Source organism: Mandrillus leucophaeus, unplaced genomic scaffold, assembly GCF_000951045.1.
Source record: "Mandrillus leucophaeus isolate KB7577 unplaced genomic scaffold, Mleu.le_1.0 Scaffold4, whole genome shotgun sequence".
Lineage (NCBI taxonomy): Eukaryota > Metazoa > Chordata > Mammalia > Primates > Cercopithecidae > Mandrillus > Mandrillus leucophaeus.
Genome location: NW_012104253.1, coordinates 4,284,775 through 4,293,377, shown reverse-complemented (window position 1 = coordinate 4,293,377; position 8,603 = coordinate 4,284,775). Strand labels below are relative to the sequence as shown.

Genomic DNA, 8,603 nt, shown 5'->3' with positions numbered 1-8,603 from the left:
GCGATTCTCCTGCCTCAGCCTCCTGAGTAGCTGGGATTACAGGCATGTGTCACCATGCCTAGCTAATTTTTGTATTTTTAGTAGAGATGGGGTTTTGCCGTCTTGGCCAGGCTGGTCTTGAACTCCTGACATCAAGTGATCTACCTGCCTCGGCCTCCCTAAGTGCTGAGACTACAGGCGTGAGCCACCACGCCTGGCCCATTTATATATATTCTTTGTTGTATAATAACAAATGTGTTTACAGTATGCTATCACCGTATCCCATAAATGTTGCTCTGAAGTTTTCTCATTTTCATTAATTTCTTTTTAATTTGTGGTTTTAACATTGATTTCTTTTTTTTTTCTTCCAAATTGAGACTAGGTCTCATTCTGTCATCCAGGCTGGAGTGCAGTGGCGTGATCACAGCTCACTGCAGCCTCGATCTCCCAAAGCTCAGAGAATCCTCCCACCTCGGCCTTCTGAGTAGCTGAGACTACAGGTGTGCACCACCATGTTCAGTTAATTTTTGTATTTTTTGTAGAGACAGGGTTTTGCCATGTTGCCCAGGCTGGTCTCAAACTCCTGGGCTCAAGTGATCATCCTGCCTCAGCCTGCCAAAGTGCTGGGATTATAGGCGTAAGCCACCATGCCTGGCCGATTTCTTCTTTAACCTAAAACTTATCTATAATAGAAGAGTATTTTTATACTTCTAATGTTTTATTATGTTTTTATTGTTTTTATGGTTATCTAGGGTTTTTTTTGTTTTTTTTTTGTTTTTTTTTTTTGCACTCCAGTGAAATTTCTGAACTCCAAGGATAACATTCTGTACATAAGTAATCTGTTTGTTCTGCCTGGAAGCCAATATTAGATTACTTATGTACAGAATGTTTCCCTTACATCCACCCCAATATGCCCAAATCTAGTGCCTGTGAATATGTAGGTTACATGGCAAAGGGGAATTAAGGTTTCAAGTAGAATGAAGGTTGCTAATCGGATGACCTTCAAAAAGGGAGATTATCATGGATCATTACACCTGCAGCCACTAGACCCAGTGTCATCACAAGGGTCCCTAACAGTGGAAGACAGAGGCACAGGAGGTCAGAGGGAGATTGCCGATGAAAGGTCAGTGATGCCATGTGAGAGAGACTTAACCCCCATGGCTGGCTTTGAAAATAGCCCCATTCTAAGGGGCCACGAGCCCAAGAATATGGGCAGCCTCTGAGAGAAGGTGGAAGAGGCAAGGAAGCTCACCCAGAGCCTCCAGAAGAATGCACTGGCACCTTGGCTTTAGCCCAGAGAGACCCATGCCAGACTTTTGAGTGTTAGAATCGTAAGATAATAAAATGTGTGTTGTTTGAAGCCACTCGGCTGTTGGTAACTTATGTCAGCAATAGGAAACTGATATGACACTATGTGAAAAAGGGACTCCGACTGGTTACCAGTTTGCTTGCTTGCGCTCTCTCTCTCTCTCTCTCTCTCTCCCCCTCCCTCCCTTCCTTCTCTTCCTTCCCTCCCTTCTCTTCCCTTCCCTTCCCTTCCCTTCCCTTCCCCTCTTCCTCCCTTCCTCCCTTCCTTCCTTCTTAGACAGGGTTTCGCTCTGTTGCCGAGGCTGGAGTGCAGTGGCTCAATCTCGGCTCACTGCAGTTTTGACCTCCTGGACTCAAGCAATCCTCCCACCTTAGCCTCCCAAGTAGCTGGGACTACAGGCACCTGCTGTCATGCCCAGCTAATTTTTGTATTTTTGGTAGAGACAGCATCTAGCCATGTTGCCCAGGCTGCTCTCAAACTCCTGGACTCATGTGAATCCCCTGCCTCAGCCTCCCAAAGTGTTGGAATGATTGGTATGAGCTGCTATGCCCAGCCGACTACCAGATTTCTTATCTGCAATTTGAAACTAGAAGTTTCTAGATCTGAGAAAAGGAGACTGCTAGCCTAAAATCACCTCCTGGCTAAGACATCATTCATGTGGGAGGGCAAAATGAGGCATTTCTACCAGAAATGATTCAGGTGTGTGTCTTTCTAAACTAATCCTCTCTGATACCTCCTGAGCTGTTTTTTGTTTTTTGTTTTTTAATAGCTTTATTGAGATATAATTTACAGGCCATAAAATTCACCCACTTAAGGTATGCCATTCAATGGTTTTAATACATTCACAGAGTTGTGCAACCATCACCACTATCTAATTTTAGAACATTTTCACCACCCACACCCCCTGGCAGTGTATTCGTTGGCTCAGGCTGCCGTAACAAAATGCCGCAGACTGTGGTTAAACAACAGAAATCGATCTGCTCACAGTTCTGGAGGCTAGATGTCCAAGGTCAAGGTGTCAGCAGGGTTGATCTCTTTTTTTGAGACAGGATCTCACTCTGTTGCCCAGGCTGGAGTGCAGGGGCGCAATCTCGGCTCGGCTCACTGCCACCTCTGCCTCCTAGGCTCAAGCAATCCTCCCATCTAAGCCTCACTGGTAGCTGGGACCATAGGGGTGTGCTATCACACCCAGCTAATTTTTGTGTTTTTTGTGGAGATGCAGTTTTGCCACGTTCCAGGCTGGTCTCGAACTCCTGAGCTCAAACCATGCACCCACTTCAGCCTCCCAAAGCGCTGGGATTACAGGCGTGAGCCACTACGCCCAGACAGTTGGTTTCTGCTGAAGCCTCTCTCCCCACCTTTCAGATGTTGTCTCATGGCATCCTTACGGGGTCCTTTCCTCTGTCTTACTGTTTCTCTGTGTCTGAATCTTCTCTTCTTATAAGAACAACCATCAGATTTGGATTACGGCACCCTAATCGGCCTCGTTTTAACTTAAATATCTCTTTTCTAAAACTCCTCCTGAATCTCCCTAGAAATCTATTTTGAAGTACTATGGGGTAGCTCAAAGGAGCTTCAACATATGAATTTGGGGCAAGAAAATTCAGTCTATGAATTTGGGGCAAGAAAATTCAGTCTATAAGAGGCAATTACTCCTTATTCCCCCCACTACCCTTCAACCGAGACCCAAGCAACCACGAATCACTTTCCATCTCGACGAATTGGATTTGCCTATTCTTGACATTTTATATAAGTGGATGAGACAATATATGGTCTTTTGTGACTGTCTTCTTTCACTTAACAATGTTTTCAACGTTCGTTAATATTGCAGCCTGTATCGGTACTTCGTTCCTTTTTACTGCCAAACAGTATTCCATCGTATGAATATACCAGTTTTGTTTATCCATTCATCTGTTGAGGGACATCTGAGTTGTCTCCATGTTTTTACAACTACGAAAAATGCTTCTGTGAGTATTTGTGTGCAAGCTTTTGTGTGGACTCGCTAGGTCATACTGTTACTCTATGTTGAACCTTTTGAAGAACTGCCAATCTGTTTTTCTGTGTGGCTGAACCACCTTACAATTTTACCAGAATGTATGAGGGTTCCAATTTCTCTATAAAATCACTTGTTATTTTCCTTTTTAAAAAAATTATAGCCATCCTACTGGGTGTGAAGTTGTATCTCAATGTAATTTTGATTTGCACTTTCCTAATATCTGATGATGTTCAGCTTCTTTCTAGGTACTTGTTGGCCATTCATATTATATCTTCTATGGGGAAATATCTATTTAGACTCTTTGCTCACTTTTTTTTTCTTTTTTCTTTTTTTTTGAGACAGAGTCTCGTTCTGTCACCCAGGCTGGAGTGCAGTGGTGCAGTATCAGCTCACTGCAACCTCCACCTCCCAGGTTCAACAGATTCTCTCACCTCAGCCTCCTGAGTAGCTGGGACTACAAGTCCGCACCACCACGCCTGATTAATTTTTGTATTTTTAGTAGAGACGGGTTTCACCATGTTGGCCAGACTGGTCTTGAACTCCTAACCTCAAGTGATCCGCCCGCCTCGGCCTCCCAAACTGCTGGGATTACAGGTGTGAGCCACGGCGCCCAGCTTTTGCTGACTTTTTAACTGGGCTCTTGTCTTTTATAAAATTTGCAACTTCATGTTGCAATTTTATTCCTAGTGTTGGAGGTGGGCTCAGTGGGAGGTATTCGGGTGGTGGGTACGGGAATCTCCATGAATACATTAATGCCTTCCCGGGGCGGGGGGAGGAGGACTGAGCTGGTTCCTGCTCTATCAGTTCCAGAGAGAGCCGGTTGTTAAAAAGAGCCTGGCCCCTCCCCTCTCTCTCTTGCTCCCTCTCTCGCCCTGTGATCTTTGCACACGTGGGCTCCTTTCACCTTCCGCCATGAATGCAAGCAGTCTGAGGCTCTCACCAGATGCCCAGTCTTCCAGCCAGCAGAGTCATGAGCCACATAAACCTCTTTTCTTTATAAATTATCCAGCCTCAGGTATTCCTTTATAGCAACAGTAAACAGTCAAAACCAGATCTTATCAGATATATGATATTTGCAAATATTTTCTCTCATTCTGTGGGTTGTCTTTTCACTTTCTAGATGGTATCATTTGCAGCAAAAGTGTTTAATCCTAATGAGGTCCAATTTATTTATTTTTTCTTTGGTCACTTCTGCTTTTGGTGTTATATCTAAAAAGCCTCCGCCTAACTCAAGGTTATGAAGATTGCATGTATGTTTTCTTCTAAGAGTTTTATAGTTTTAGCTCTTATATGTAGGTCTATGATCCATTTTGAGATTATTTTTATGAATGAGGGAAATAAGGTTTCAACTTTCGTCTTTTGTATGTGGGTATCTAGTTGTTTCAACACCATTTATTAAAGGCTGTTCTTTAACTTGGCACCCCCATTGATAATCAATTCACTGTAAAGTTAAGGGTTTATTTCTCAACTCTCTATTCTATTTTATTTTTTCTTTGAGATGGAATTTTGCTCTGTGGCCCAGGCTGGAGTGCAGTGGCATGATCTTGACTCACTGCAACCTCAGCCTCCTGGCTTCAAGCGATTGTCTCGCCTCAGTCTCCCGAATAGCTGGGCATGCGCCACCACAACCGGCTAATTTTTTGTATTTTCAGTAGAGATGGGGTTTCACCATGTTGGCCAGGCTGGTCTTGAACTCCTGACCTCAGGTGATCCACCTGCTTTGGCCTCCCAAAGTGCTGGGATTATAGGTGTGAGCCACCATGCCCTGCCTGGACTCTCTCTTTTATTCCATCAATGTATATATCTGTCCTTGTTCTTTTTCAAGACTGTTCTGGCTAGTCTATGGTCCCTAGAATTGCCAAATGAATTTTAGGATCAGCTTTCTAATTTCTGCACAAAATAAGAGGGGAGCAGCTGGGATTTTGACAGGGATTGCATCGAATCTGTAGGTCAATTTGGGATCTCTTACCATTTTAATAATATTAGCTCTTTCAACCCGTAAATGGATATCTTTCCATTTATAGGTTTTCTTTAATTTCTTTCGGAGACATTTCATAGTTTTCAGTATACAAGTCTCACACTTTTTTTGTTAAATTCATTCATAAGTATTTTATTCTTTTGATGTCACGTAAATAGAATTGTTCTCTTCATTTTCAGATTCTTCATAGCAAGTCTGTCAAACTACAATTGATGTTTATATGATGATCTTATATGCTTGGACCTTGCAGAACTTGTTTATTAGTTCTGATAGTTTTTGAGTGGGTTCTTTAGGAATTTCTATATGTAAGATAATGTCATCTGAAAATAGAAATGGTTTTACCTGCTTTTGTAACTAAAGTTCTCTTGGAACACAGTGACATCCACTCACATATGGTCTATGGCTGTCTTCAAGTCAAAGGCCGAGGGAAGTAGTTGTGTTCCTGGAACTAAGCCGGGTCTGGCTGCATTTTCTCGAGGCCTAATAATGAGAAGCAGACAAACTAGTAAAGAAGGGAATTGGCCGGGCGCGGTGGCTCACGCCTGTAACCCCAGCACTTTGGGAGGCCGAGACGGGCGAATCACGAGGTCAGGAGATCGAGACCATCCTGGCTAACACGGTGAAACCCCATCTTTACTAAAAAAAAAAAAAAAAAGCCTGGCATGGTGGCGGGCACCTGTAGTCCCAGCTACTTGGGAGGTTGAGGCAGGAGAATGGCGTAAACCCTGGAGGCGGAGCTTGCAGTGAGCTGAGATCACGTCACTGCACTCCAGCCTGGGTGACAGAATGAGACTCCGTCTCAAAAAAAAAAAAAAAGGAAGGGAATTTATTGCTGTAACCGGATACAGGGAGAAGGCCAGAGATAATTCCACCAGACCAACTCGAAGTGTTACAATTTTCTTAGTGCTTATATAAGTTGGGGTTATGTGCCTATGTGCAGTACAGCATTTGCCTAAGTCTATTGGTAACTAATTTTGTTTCAACTAGAAAGTCAGAGGCAAAAAAATGCTTGCGGGAGACAGGCCCTCGGGGGTGGAGGTCTTTGATTTCATAAGAGCCTGATAGATTTTTCTAAGATATGTGTAACACACCAACTTACTGTGACCTGGGAAAGGCTGCTAAGGATGTCTTCAACAAAGGATATGGCTTTGGCATGGTGAAGATAGACCTGAAAATCAAGTCTCGTAGTGGAGTGGAATTTTCTACTTCTGGTCACGCTTACACTGATACAGGGAAAGCATCAGGCAACCTAGAAACCGAATGTAAGGTCTGTAACTATGGACTTACCTTCACCCAAAACGGAACACAGACAATACCCTTGGGACAGAAATCTCTGGAGAATAAGTTGGCTGAAGGGTTGAAACTGAGTCTTGATACCACATTCGTACCGAACAGAGGAAAGAAGAGTGAGAAATTGAAGGCCTCCTATAAATGGGATTGTTCTAGTGTTGGCAGTGACGTTGATATAGATTTTTCTGGATCAACCGTCTATGGCTGGGCTGTGTTGGTCTTTGAAGGGTGGCTTGTCGGCTGTCAGATGAGTTTTGACACAGCCAAATCCAAATTGTCACAGAATAATTTTGCCCCGGGTTACGAGGCTGCAGACTTCCAGCTGCACATACATGTGAAGGATGGCACTGAATTTGGAGGTTCTATCTACCAGAAGGTTAATGAGATTGAAATGCCAATAAACCTTTCTTGGACGGCTGGAAGTAACAACACCGGTTTTGGCATTGCTGCTAAGTACAAGCTGGACTGTCGAACTTCTCTTTCTGCTAAAGCAAATAATGCCAGCCTGATTGGACTGGGTTCTACTCAGACCCTTCGACCCAGAGTCAAGTTGACCCTTTATCAGCTTTAATCAATGGAAAGAACTTCAATGCAGGAGGTCGCAAGGTTGGCTTAGGATTTGAACTGGAAGTGTAATGTGGTTTGAGGAAAGCATCAGATTTGTCCCTGGAAGTGAAGAGAAATGAACCCACCATGTTTTGGCCTTACAATTCTTCTGTGAGATTTCAACAGTGTGAACTTTTTATTCCTCCAAAAAAATTGTAATCCTCCCAACACTGAAGTCTAGGGGTTACGAGTCCCTCCTGAGGGGAGGCGCTGGAAGGCATGCCTGGAAGCTGTCATGTTTGTGCCACGTTTCGGTTCAGTTCCGCAGTGTTATTGAATGTGTTCCTCGGCGACAGTGTAGTGTCGTGTCAGAGGAGACGATCTGACCCTCCAGTTTGTACCTTGTGTCCTGCATGTTCACACCATTTTTTTCAGGACTTTGTAATATATTGGTCTCTGTGCTATTGTGGAATCTTGGATTTTGCATCAGAGTAAAAGAAAATAAACCGATCACATTTGGAACATTAAAAAAAAAAAATGCTTGCTAAGTCTGATTAAGCTGTGCGGGCCCCAGTGCCTTCCAGGCCTGTCTCCTGTAGTACCAGAGTGATTATTTCTATCTTCTATTCTTTACAGCTTGGTCCGGAGAGCTGCCTTAGACTCTCCAATGAATCTATTGAAACAGTTGCCTCTGTTACCTTGACTTGTCTCAGATTATGTCGACCCGAGCAGGTCCTGGCACTAGGAATGTTAGACTCTATTATTTTGACTTGCTCCAGGTTAGGGAGAGGTCCGTGCAAGGCTTCTATTGACCATATATTTTCTTTCTTGCTTTGATGTCTGAGCACTGATTTCCCTAGGTTTAACTATTTGCTCAGTGTTAAGGCACTGTGGAAATTTGTGTAACTGGGGTGCTGTGCAGGCCTGTCTGTCGACTGTCATGCAGGCCCGTCTGTGTGATTGTCAGGGAGAACTGGCCTGCCACAGTTGTGACAAGACCAAATGGCTTCGAAAAAGCCAAAACTATTTACCAGCTGGTCCTTTGCAGAAAGTGTGCTGACCCTTGTTTTGCGGCAGTGTCTTTTCTGTTTTTCACTGCCTCTAATGAATGTCTTAATTTTGAAATAATGTATTTTATATTCTCAAGATTTGTTTTTTGTTTGTTTTCCAATTGCTCTTATGCAAGATCTTCTTGACTCTCCTGATAACATCTCTACGATTCCCTCCTTTAGACATGCCACATTCTGACTGCTCAGCCTGGCGGAGACCAGTGGGGAGGCTGCAGCCTTTAAACTTCCCAATATCCCTGAAATGTCTGCTCACATTCAGAGGCCTGGGCCTTCCAGCCTCATTGCGCATGAAGTGCCGGTGGCTACCACAAAGGCCTGGCTGCCAGAGTCCCCCCGGTAATTGTGAGACAGCAGGCAGGATAAAGTGACCGGGAAGTTTCTTCCCCAAAGCTGATGGTGAACAGGTCCCCAGGTTGGGACCTGATGACTAGCTGG

The 8,603-nt window shown here is 43.9% G+C and overlaps 1 pseudogene across 1 annotated transcript; it reads left to right on the top strand.

Annotated features, from left to right (window-relative positions):
* Positions 1-6,283: 6,283 nt before the first annotated feature.
* LOC105547989 lies at positions 6,284-7,188 on the top strand (annotated as a pseudogene). The gene has a single exon (XR_001007323.1). The product of XR_001007323.1 is annotated as a voltage-dependent anion-selective channel protein 3 pseudogene (transcript).
* The last annotated feature ends 1,415 nt before the right edge of the window (positions 7,189-8,603 follow it).